Raw genomic sequence first — 10,748 nt, forward strand, 5'->3', positions numbered from 1 at the left:
GATAGGCCCGTTCCACTGAGAAAACGAGACGACATGAGACGTTAGTTTGAGCAACTGCACCAGGCTACTATGACAGTTACAGAGTAGGAGGCTAAGTTTGCCGGGTTAGCCACGTATGCGCACTTTCAGGTTGCAGATGAGCATGAGAAGGTGAGAAAATTTATGGGTGGGCTTGAGCATCGTTATCGTGGTCCGATGGTTAGGGATGTTCGAGGTGGTTCCTACGAAGAGGTCACACTGCTTTCCGTAATGAGTCCTATCAGGAGAGGGACATGGCCAAGGGAGAAAGTAAAAGGGCTCGTAGCACCGGCGGGCTTAGTGGAGCTCCATCTGGGGGCAAGAATGGTTTTAATCGTGGGTAGTCCAGGCCTACTCAACCAGAGTCAGTGGTGCAGTCATTTGGGAGTACGTTTTTGGTAAGGCAAGGTCAGCAGCTGATGCAGGGGAAGGATAACAGTTCATTTCAGTTCGGACAGTATCCGAGATGTAATACATATGGTAGGAACCACTATGGTCGTAGCTGGTGCTAGTTTTACTTGTGGTGAAAAAGGACATACCGCTAAATATTGTCAGAAAGGTAATTCTAGTAATAATCAGGCTGCTATACAACCACAAGTAATTGCTATAGTTATGCAAACTCAGACTCAACCAGCTAGAGTCGCTCCACAGGGTGCCTGCAGACATAATAGACAAGGTGCACAAGGTTTTCAGGAAGCGGGTAACCATCGAGATTCTTTGCAATGACCAGACATGACGCTGAGACATCTAATGTGGTAGTCACAGGTATTATTACTGTCCATAAGGTATTCGTATGTGTCCTTATCTTTAGCTTTGAATTTAGAACAGGGAGTCGAGTCTCTTAATGTTCCATATGTGGTGACAATCCTAGTGGAGATACTATTTTTGTGGATAGAGTATATAGAGAAGGTGTGATATTTGTTCAGGAAAGGGACACTGTAGCCGCTATACTAGTGTTGTCGATGTCTAACTTTAATGTTATCATGTGCATGGACTGACTGGTGTCGTGCTATGTGATGCAAAATTGCCAGGTAAAGCATATTAGCTTTATTGTTTCTTATGGTCTTAGAATAACATGGAAGGGTATTCACGATTTCCATGGACGAGGAAGTTCCTTATATGAAGGTTTTACATGAGATAAATAGAAAATGTTCAACATATATAACTATGATTTAAGACACTACAGTAGAGATTCTAACTCTTGGGATAGTGGTAGTTGCTAATGGGTTTCCAAATAAGTTACAATGTCACGCCCCGAACCTGGGCCTGGACGTAACACGACACTCGGTGCCTGACTACATGTGACCGAGCGAACCAACTGGCTGGCAGAATCAACATGTGATATCATAACATACTGAATGCGGAAGATAAACTAACACATGCTGATATACTAAAAGTCTAAATGATATAAATCAAAGTGCGGAAATACAAACACAATTTTAAAATATATTTGTAGCCAACATAGCTTAATATGAAAAGCCTGCGACTCTATCTAGCTGTTACTCTAGTCTCTGAAGCCTCTAATGAAGTACTGAAAACACTGACTATCTGAAAATACTAAAGATTGTAAGGTAATGATAATGCCCCGAAAGAACTGGGGATCACCAAATAGCTGGTACGAGAATCTTAGCGCTTTGAATCGTCAACCTGTAAATCATTACCCGTATCGTGAGATGCAGGCCCCGGGCAAAAGGGACGTCAGTACATTTGAATTGCTTTGGTATGTAAAGCAACTGAAAGAAAGAATTATAAATGCTGAAACTGAAACTAAGCTCTTTACTGAGAATTGATAATTGATACTGAAATCATAGCTATTGAAACAGAAACTGGAATGATAACTGATAACTGATAACTGATAACTGAAATGATAATTGATAACTGATAACTGAAATGATAACTGAACTGAACAAAGGAAGTAAGGATATGAATACTCCCTCTTCTGAATGATGAATCACCTGTTTATCTGAATAAATAAACTGTGGCCTCATGCCCAATATATATGTGCACAAACTGCGGCCTCGGGCCCAAGTATACGTATATATATAACTGCGGCCTCAGGCCCAAAGATTCATAAGGCATAAATTGCGGCCTCAGGCCCAAATATGCATAAAGCATAAACTATGGCCTCAGGCCCAAATACAGGGGTTCAACATTCAGGGATTTGAAATCAGTAATTGAGAATCATACTGCAATACATGGTACTGAAATACTGAATCACATTGAGTTACATGATACTCGAAAGCCGAATAGAACTAACTAAGACATGTATTCATGAACTAATTATGAAAATTGAAACTTCAACTATTTATGACATGCCGAGTAATCTAGACTGAGACTCATGGGCATCAAACCCAAGTCTATATTGATTATGCAATAATTTCACAAAGTTCAGAATGAAAGTCATGAACGAGTTATGAAGCTAGAGAACAGAAGTTCTGCAACTATTCAAGAAACTAGGCTTAACTATATTTCTGAGGCAATTAGTAACGTCGTAAAAGAAACGTAGTGTAGGGAGAATCATTAACATTCCCAAACATAGAGCGTTAGCCTCACATACCTTAACTTCCTGCTCTTGAGCATAATACAACATTCGCCAACCCTTTCAACTTTAATCTATATCAATACAAGTCAAAGGGATTCCACATTAGCAATAATTTTGATGTTTTGGTTACTTAGGCATTTTCTCAAACATTTGGTGGCATAAAGCTTTATAATCTTTATTAATGGTGTCTCTACACCCAATAACCCATTCTCTTGCTCCTAGATAAATTCTAAAGTCTCAAATGGTTATAATCAACATCATTCTTTATCACCTATAAGGTAAACAACACCCTTAACCAATAATCAACACCCAACCTATACCCGTTCATGCTCTTCTATCGAACCCATCAACTCATATCTCACGAACTAGAGTCTATAATCATTAATCCAATGCTAGAATCAATAAGAGAGTGAAGATATTACCTTTTTGAAGTTCAATCCCCTTGAATTCGAGTTATATGGTTCCTTTTCTCAATAATGATGTCCCAATCGAATATCTAATGATATGGTGGGTTTACCCATGTTAATTAGATGTTGGTTAATTGAAATTAACTTAGAGTCACCATTAGAACTTATATTGGATGGTGGAGGGACCCTTAATGAGTTAGGTTTTTGAGAGTTCCCCTTCCTAGAGCAAGTTTTTGTGTTTTGGGGGTAAGTAGAGCTTTAAAATGACCCCCCAAGTGCACCCCGCGCACCTGAAGGCCTGACCACGCACTTGACCCCGCAAAATGGTAGTAACACTGCCACAAGTGCGCGGTCGCGCACGGGGCGCGCACTGGGTGAGCATATTGCATACTGTTCTGTAAAACACATATAACTTTTTGCACAGAGATCCGTTTGGACTCCAAGATATATCGTTGGAAATCTATTTCAAAGGCCTACAACTTTTTTGTTTTGAGTTTTCCCAAATACCTTACACAATTTCACTAAATCCTGCTGCAAGACTGACCTTTTGTAAACTTAGTAGATTTATCGAATCTTGTACACCTCACTCTTCGTCTTGATTCTAAAATAACTATTTTCACCCATACTCATCCCTCTAGGACTTCATATGTCTAAAATATCATATTAATACCCATTTAACATATCCACACCTAGTCCGAATGTACGGGGTGTTACATTATCTCCCCCTTGGGATCATTCGTCCTTGAATGATTGTCCTGATTGTAACTTCTGCTTACTCCGGACCTTAAACGGGTCTGGTGGGAACATGAATACTAAACTGAACGAATACATGACTACTGAACTGTTGATATACTGGACTGAATAACTACTGCATTGACTGAATATTGGTCTGCCATGGATACGTGAATACTGAACTCTTGAACTGGATATATGAATATTGAACTGACACGAATATTTGAGTAATCTGAGTACTAAGCTGGCATGAATCTAAGTATTGGATTGACATGAGTAGTTGAGTGTTGTACTGACATGAGTATCTGAGTATTGAACTGACATGAGTATCTGAGTACTGAACTGACATGAGTAACTAAGTACTAGAAACTTGAATGCTATAGCAGGATACGTGAAATACTGGTTGTACCACAGTAAATTCTGGTGGCAACTCCAACTCATAAGCTAATTGACCGATCCTTTGCAAGAACCTATATGGCCCAATATAGCAGGGACTATGCTACCCCGTCTTCCCAAATCTCATAACGCCTTCATAAGCGAAACTTTCAGAAACACCCAATCATCAACTTGCAACTCTAAGTCTCTATGCCGCACGTTCGAATAGGACTTTTGGCAGCTCTGAGCCGTCTTTAAACGCTCTTGAATCAACTTAACTTTCTCTATAGTCTGATAGACCAAATTTGGTCCCAACAACTCCTCTTCACCAAATTTGGACCAACCAATTGGCGATCTACACCTTCGCCCATACAGAGTCTCGCACGTGCCATCTTGATACTAGAATGGTAGGTTATTATTAGAAAGGTCAATGAGATGTATGTGATCATCCTAATTACTTTTAACATCAAGGACATATCCTCAACTGTTTGAATAATGCGCTCTGTCTGGCCATCTTTCTGAGGATGAAAAACTTGTGCCTAATCATTTCTGAAAAAACTTCTAAAAGTTCATTTTAAACTGAGCACCACAGTCTGAAATGACGGACAACGGAGTCCCATGCAATTAGACAATTTTCTGAATGCACAACTTGGTATAATCTTCTACTGAATCTGTAGTTTTTACTGGCAAGAAGTGTGCTGACTTGGTAAGTCGATTTACAATCATCCAATCAAATCATGCTTTTAAAATGAGCAAGATAATCTTGTTATAAATTTTATATTTACCATCTCCACTCAAAATATGTGTATTCTGTGATAAAACACTAGGCTTTATGCTGCTCGACTTTCAATTGCTGACAATTCGGACAATTGGCCACAAAGTCTGCGACGTTCTTTTTCATGTCGTTCAACCAATAAATCACCTTGGTCATGATGCATATTTGGGGAACCAGGATGGAAAGAATACCTGGAATTATGGGCTTCTAACATGATCTTCCCTCTTTAAGTCCATCTATGTATAGAACACATAATCTGTCTTGATACCTCAAAGTACCATCATCTCCCCCTTATTCAAAAGCCATCGTCTTATACTTGTGAATCTCTTATTTCAACTGAAACACGTAGGGATCATCAAATTATTTCTCCTTCTCTTCGGCTACTAAGGGGGAACAAGTCCTGTTCTAGACAACACTCCGTCATCTTCAGAGTCTGAAGTCGAACTCCTATCTTGGCTGGCAAACTTCTTTCACCAGAGTTTTCTTATCTACCTCAATCATGAGTTATACTTCCCACACTTTATCTTCTTAAGCACTTCCTGAAAACAATTATAGTATTATTGTGAACTAAGTCTTTGATATGTACTCTAAATTTTAGAGTCCCGTGCAATGACACTACCCTCATAACACATAAATAGGCATGATTTTATAGCTTTTTTGTGATCACTTTATCATCAATAACTAAGCTCGGTGATCATTCTACTCACTTTGTGTTTGTTACACATGCTAGACATAATCCCTATGGTAATTATACAATTTTTCCTCATTACCGAACTGATTTTCTTTTTCATATCCCATGCTAACTATTCGAGTTTCAAATCTCCATCTGGACTTACTGATGGTTTTCACATCACCCCTTAGACCAAAGGTCTTATACTTGCGGATCCTTCCTTTTTTTGTTGGGATCTAAATAACTTTCCTTATTGTCTGCAATTCTTTGTGCTCTACGTCAATGACGACTCATCTTCCAACTTACTTCTGGGAAATCTTTTTTTTTACTAGGAAAAACTAAATTATTCACATAACGGAAAGCTAATGTATTCACAACTATCATACACAATCTTAATAATTTAACTCTGCTTACACTGTCAATCTTGGAGAAACCACATTTCGATAATTCCTAAAGGCTATTCTTCTATAGTTTGCTCTCTTATTGCTAGATGATTGTTCACTATACTTCGGTTTTAACTTAAACTCTTTGGGTTCTAACACAGGTTCGGTATTTCAAACTATCATCCACTCACTAGAGTTAACCTGGCTAAGTGAATCAAATTGTACCTCTACTAGCTCTGCTGAAAGTGGTAATTCACTATATCAACTCAAAAATCAAATTATACCTCTACTAGCTCTGCTGAAAGTGCTAATTCACTGTATCAACTCAAAACTTACTTATTATTCTTTTACTAAACACTTGCTATAATCACGTTTTCTTGTTCTACTTTGGATAACTAAAGTGAGGCATAAGGTTATTTCTAACTTCCCTCACCATCCGGCCCTGTTCTACGGTCGCATACTTATCGTTTATTTTGGACCATGTACATGGATCACACTTAGGGAAAGTTCATCTGTCTTAAACAAAATTAGAATATCTAACCCCAAACTTTCTATATAATACAAAATCATATCATACTATAAACATCCGCGGTAATCACTTAGTCACATAACCTAAGGGGGAACTGCCATATCTTTTATCTTACATGAATAGCTGCTTCTTATAGTAGCTTACTAACGTGGTACTTCTAGTTTTGATTTGAATAAATATGAACAACTTAAAATCGTTCCCTGAAATTCACTATTGGCTGCTCTTGGTTCTCATTGCATACATCATATCTTCTAGTCATTTGCATGAGTTGTACGAAATCACATCTTTGGTAATAACAAACATTTCTGACTCCTAGGTATTTTACCCTTAGGCTCTTTTTTGTCCAAAACTATAGTGACCAATGTTAGGGTCTGACATCTGAACTATCATCATCCAACTTGTGGCTCCATTTCCAAAAATTAAAAGAAGTTGTTCTAGGAGGTAAAACATATACGAATACACTAACATGCACAGACTTATCCTTCAAAGTATACCATCATCTGATAAATCACTTCCTGCGCCATCCGGTGAGTCTTGGTCTTAATCCAGACCTAAAATATGCGAAGGTTTCGCTATAATCACTGTTACTTACAATTTCTTTGAGAACCCATATGCATCACTTTATACTCACAAGTCACCAGAAATATTGATACACTGAAAATTGGATATTTGGTAAACATATAACTGAATACCGGCGTACTGAATAACCATAAACTTGCTAGCTGAAAGGCCGCTAACTAGTAACTGAGATAAACTGATAATCATAAAACATGATAACTTCTTTTGTACTTTCTAATTAGGTTATGCTCTAATATATACTACTATCCATTGCATCCCACTTTCAACATACCCTCAAATCTTATTTGTTACCAACCTGCACTCCATAGATATACCCCAATGGGCAATTGTCCTCTCTAGAACCTTAGGTTTCTCCTGTGTGTCGCTTGGGCATCCAATACGTTTGGAATTCGATAGGAAGAGAAGGCTACCTATTTCTCTAAGTATCATGGCACGATCTAGAGTAGAAAGAAATAAGACAATCCTGGATGTCTTGGTAGTTAACCGTTTATATGAGTGGCCGGCACACACATATAAAGGAAACTTCACTGGACACGACTTCATAGACTCCCTAAAACTCTCGAACGTAGTACTCTGATACCAAGCTTTGTCACACCCCGAACCTGGGCCTGGACGTAACATGGCACTCGGTGCCTGATTACATGTGACCGAGCGAACCCACTAGCTGACTGAATCAACATGTGATATCATAACATACTGAATGCGGAAGATAAACTAATACATGCTGATATACTAGAAGTATAAATGATATAAATCAAAGTGCGAAAATACTAATACAATTTTGAAATATATTTGTAGCCAACATAACTTAATATGAAAAGCCTGTGACTCTGTCTAGCTGTTACTCTAGTCTATGAAGCCTCTATTGAAGTATTGAAAACACTGACTATCTGAAAATACCGAAGACTGTAAGGTAATGATAATGCCCCGAAAGAACTGGGGATCACCAAATAGCTGGTACGAGAATCCTAACGCTCTGGATCGTCAACCTGTAAATCATTACCTGCATCGTGAGATGCAGGCCCCAGGCAAAAGGGACGTCAGTACATTTGAATTGCACTGGTATGTAAAGCAACTGAAAGAAAGAATTATGAATGCTGAAACTGAAACTAAGTTGTTTACTGAGAATTGATAATTGATACTGAAATGATAACTATTGAAACATAAATTGGAACGATAACTGATAACTGATAATTGAAAAGATAACTGATAACCGATATCTGAAATGATAACTAATAACTGAAATGATAACTGAACTGAACAAAGGAACTAAGGATATAAATACTCCCTCTTCTGAATGATGAACCACCTGTTTATCTGAATAAATAAACTGCGGCCTCACGCCCAATATACATGTGCACAAACTGCGGCCTCGGGCCCAAGTATACGTATACATAACTGCGACCTCAGGCCCAAAGATGCATACAGCAAAAACTGCAGCCTCAGGCCCAAAGATGCATAAAACATAAACTTTGGCCTCAGGCCCAAATACAGGGGTTCAACATTCAGGGATTTAAAATCAGTAATTGAGAATCATACTACAATACATGGTACTGAAATACTGAATCATATTAAGTTACATGATACTCGAATGCTGAATAGAACTAACTGAGACATGTATTCATGAACTAATTATGAAAATTGAAACTTCAACTGTTTATGACATGCTGAGTAATCTAGACTGAGACTCATGGGCATCAAACCCAAGTCTATATTGATTACTCACTGAGCTCACAACATTCAGAATGAAAGTCATGAACGAGTTACGAAGCTAGAGAATAGAAGTTCTATAACTATTCAAGGAACTAGGCTTAACTATATTTCTGAGGCAATTAGTAACGTCGTAAAAGAAACGTAGTGTAGGGAGAATCATTAACATTCCCAAACATAGAGAGAGAGCCTCACATACCTTAATTTTCTGCTCTTGAGCGTAATACAATATTCGCCAACCCTTTCAACTTTAATCTATATCAATACAAGTCAAAGGGATTCCACATTAGCAATAATTTTCATGTTTTGGTTACTTAGGTATTTTCTCAAACACTTGGTGGCATAAAGCTTCATAGTCCTTATTAATGGTGTCTCTACACCCAATAACCCATTGTCTTGCTCCTAGATAAATTCTAAAGTCTCAAATGGTTATAATCAACATCATTCTTTATCACCCATAAGGTAAACAACACCCTTAACCAATAATCAACAATCAACACCCCAAACCTATAACCGTTCATGCTTTTCTATCAAACCTATCAACTCATATCTCATGAACTAGAGTCTATAATCATAAATCCAATGCTAAAATCAATTAGAGGGTGAAGACATTACCTTTTTGAAGTTCAATCCCCTTGAATTCGAGTTCTAGGGTTCCTTCTTTTAGTAATGATGTCCCAATGGAATATATAATGATATGGAGGGTTTACCCATGTTAATAAGATGTTGGAAATTTGAAATTAACTTAGAATCACCATTAGAACTTACCTTGGATGGTGGAGGGACCCTTAAGGAATTAGATTTTTGAGAGCTCCCCTTTTTAGAGCAAGTTTTTGTGTTTTGGGGGGTGTGGGGGACGAAGTGGGGCTTTAAAATGACCCCCAAGTGCACCCCCCGCGCACCTGATGACCTGACCGAGCACGTGACCACGCAAAATGCCAGTAACACTGCCACAAGTGCGCGGCCGCGCACGGGGCGCACACTGGGCGGGCATATTGCGTAGTGTTCTATAAAACGCACATAAAATTTTGCATAGAGATCCGTTTGGGCTCCACAATTTATTGTTGGAAAGCTATTTCAAAGGCCTACAACTTTCGTATTTTGAGTATTCCAAAATACCTTACACATTTTTACTAAATCCTGCTGCAAGACTGACCTTTTGTAAACTTAGTAGATTTATCGAATCTTGCATACCTCACTCTTTGTCTTGATTCTAAAATAACTAATTTCACCCATACTCATCCCTCTAGCACTTGATATGTCTAAAATATCAGATTAATACTCATTTAACATATCCACACCTAGTCCCAATGTACGGGGTGTTACATACAAGAGGCATATGTAGTGTAAATATGAAGAACAAATAAGGTGAATGTAATGACGAAGTATTCATACCTCTCGTTTCTAAGGTATAGCTCGCTTAACATTAGAATGTTCTTTTTAGTAGGGGAGATTGTAATAACCTGATTTTTTTACATACATACATACATATATATATATANAGATTTTCTGAATATGTATATATATATATATATATATATATATATATATATATATATATATATAAAGAGAGAGGGAGAGACACACACACTAATTAATGACGAGACTAGAGAATTAATTTTATTTGTAGTTATTAGGTAAAATATAAAAAAAAATTAAGGAAAGAGAGAGAGAGACACACACACACACACACATATATATATATATATATNTTCACTGAAGAAGACTAGTAAAAGTGGGCCCTAGATCAAACAATAACTCTGTCAAGGGTTACACACATTCCCCTGGCATGATTTCAGTGTCTCTGGTGCTCTTTGTGGTGACTTTGTCTATGGAAGAAACCCCTTACGAAACTTCTCAACAAGAGAAAAGAAAATGCCCAATGCCATTTACTTAGTGTTAGACACTAAAAACTACAACCGAATAATTGGTCTTGCAACAAATTGTTGTTTCATGGAATTATACAAAAATGAAAACAGACAAACAAGATATCCAGGAAGATGTACTATAAAGATGTATGCGACGTCT

Source organism: Nicotiana attenuata, chromosome 1 (genome assembly GCF_001879085.1).
Source record: "Nicotiana attenuata strain UT chromosome 1, NIATTr2, whole genome shotgun sequence".
NCBI lineage: Eukaryota > Viridiplantae > Streptophyta > Magnoliopsida > Solanales > Solanaceae > Nicotiana > Nicotiana attenuata.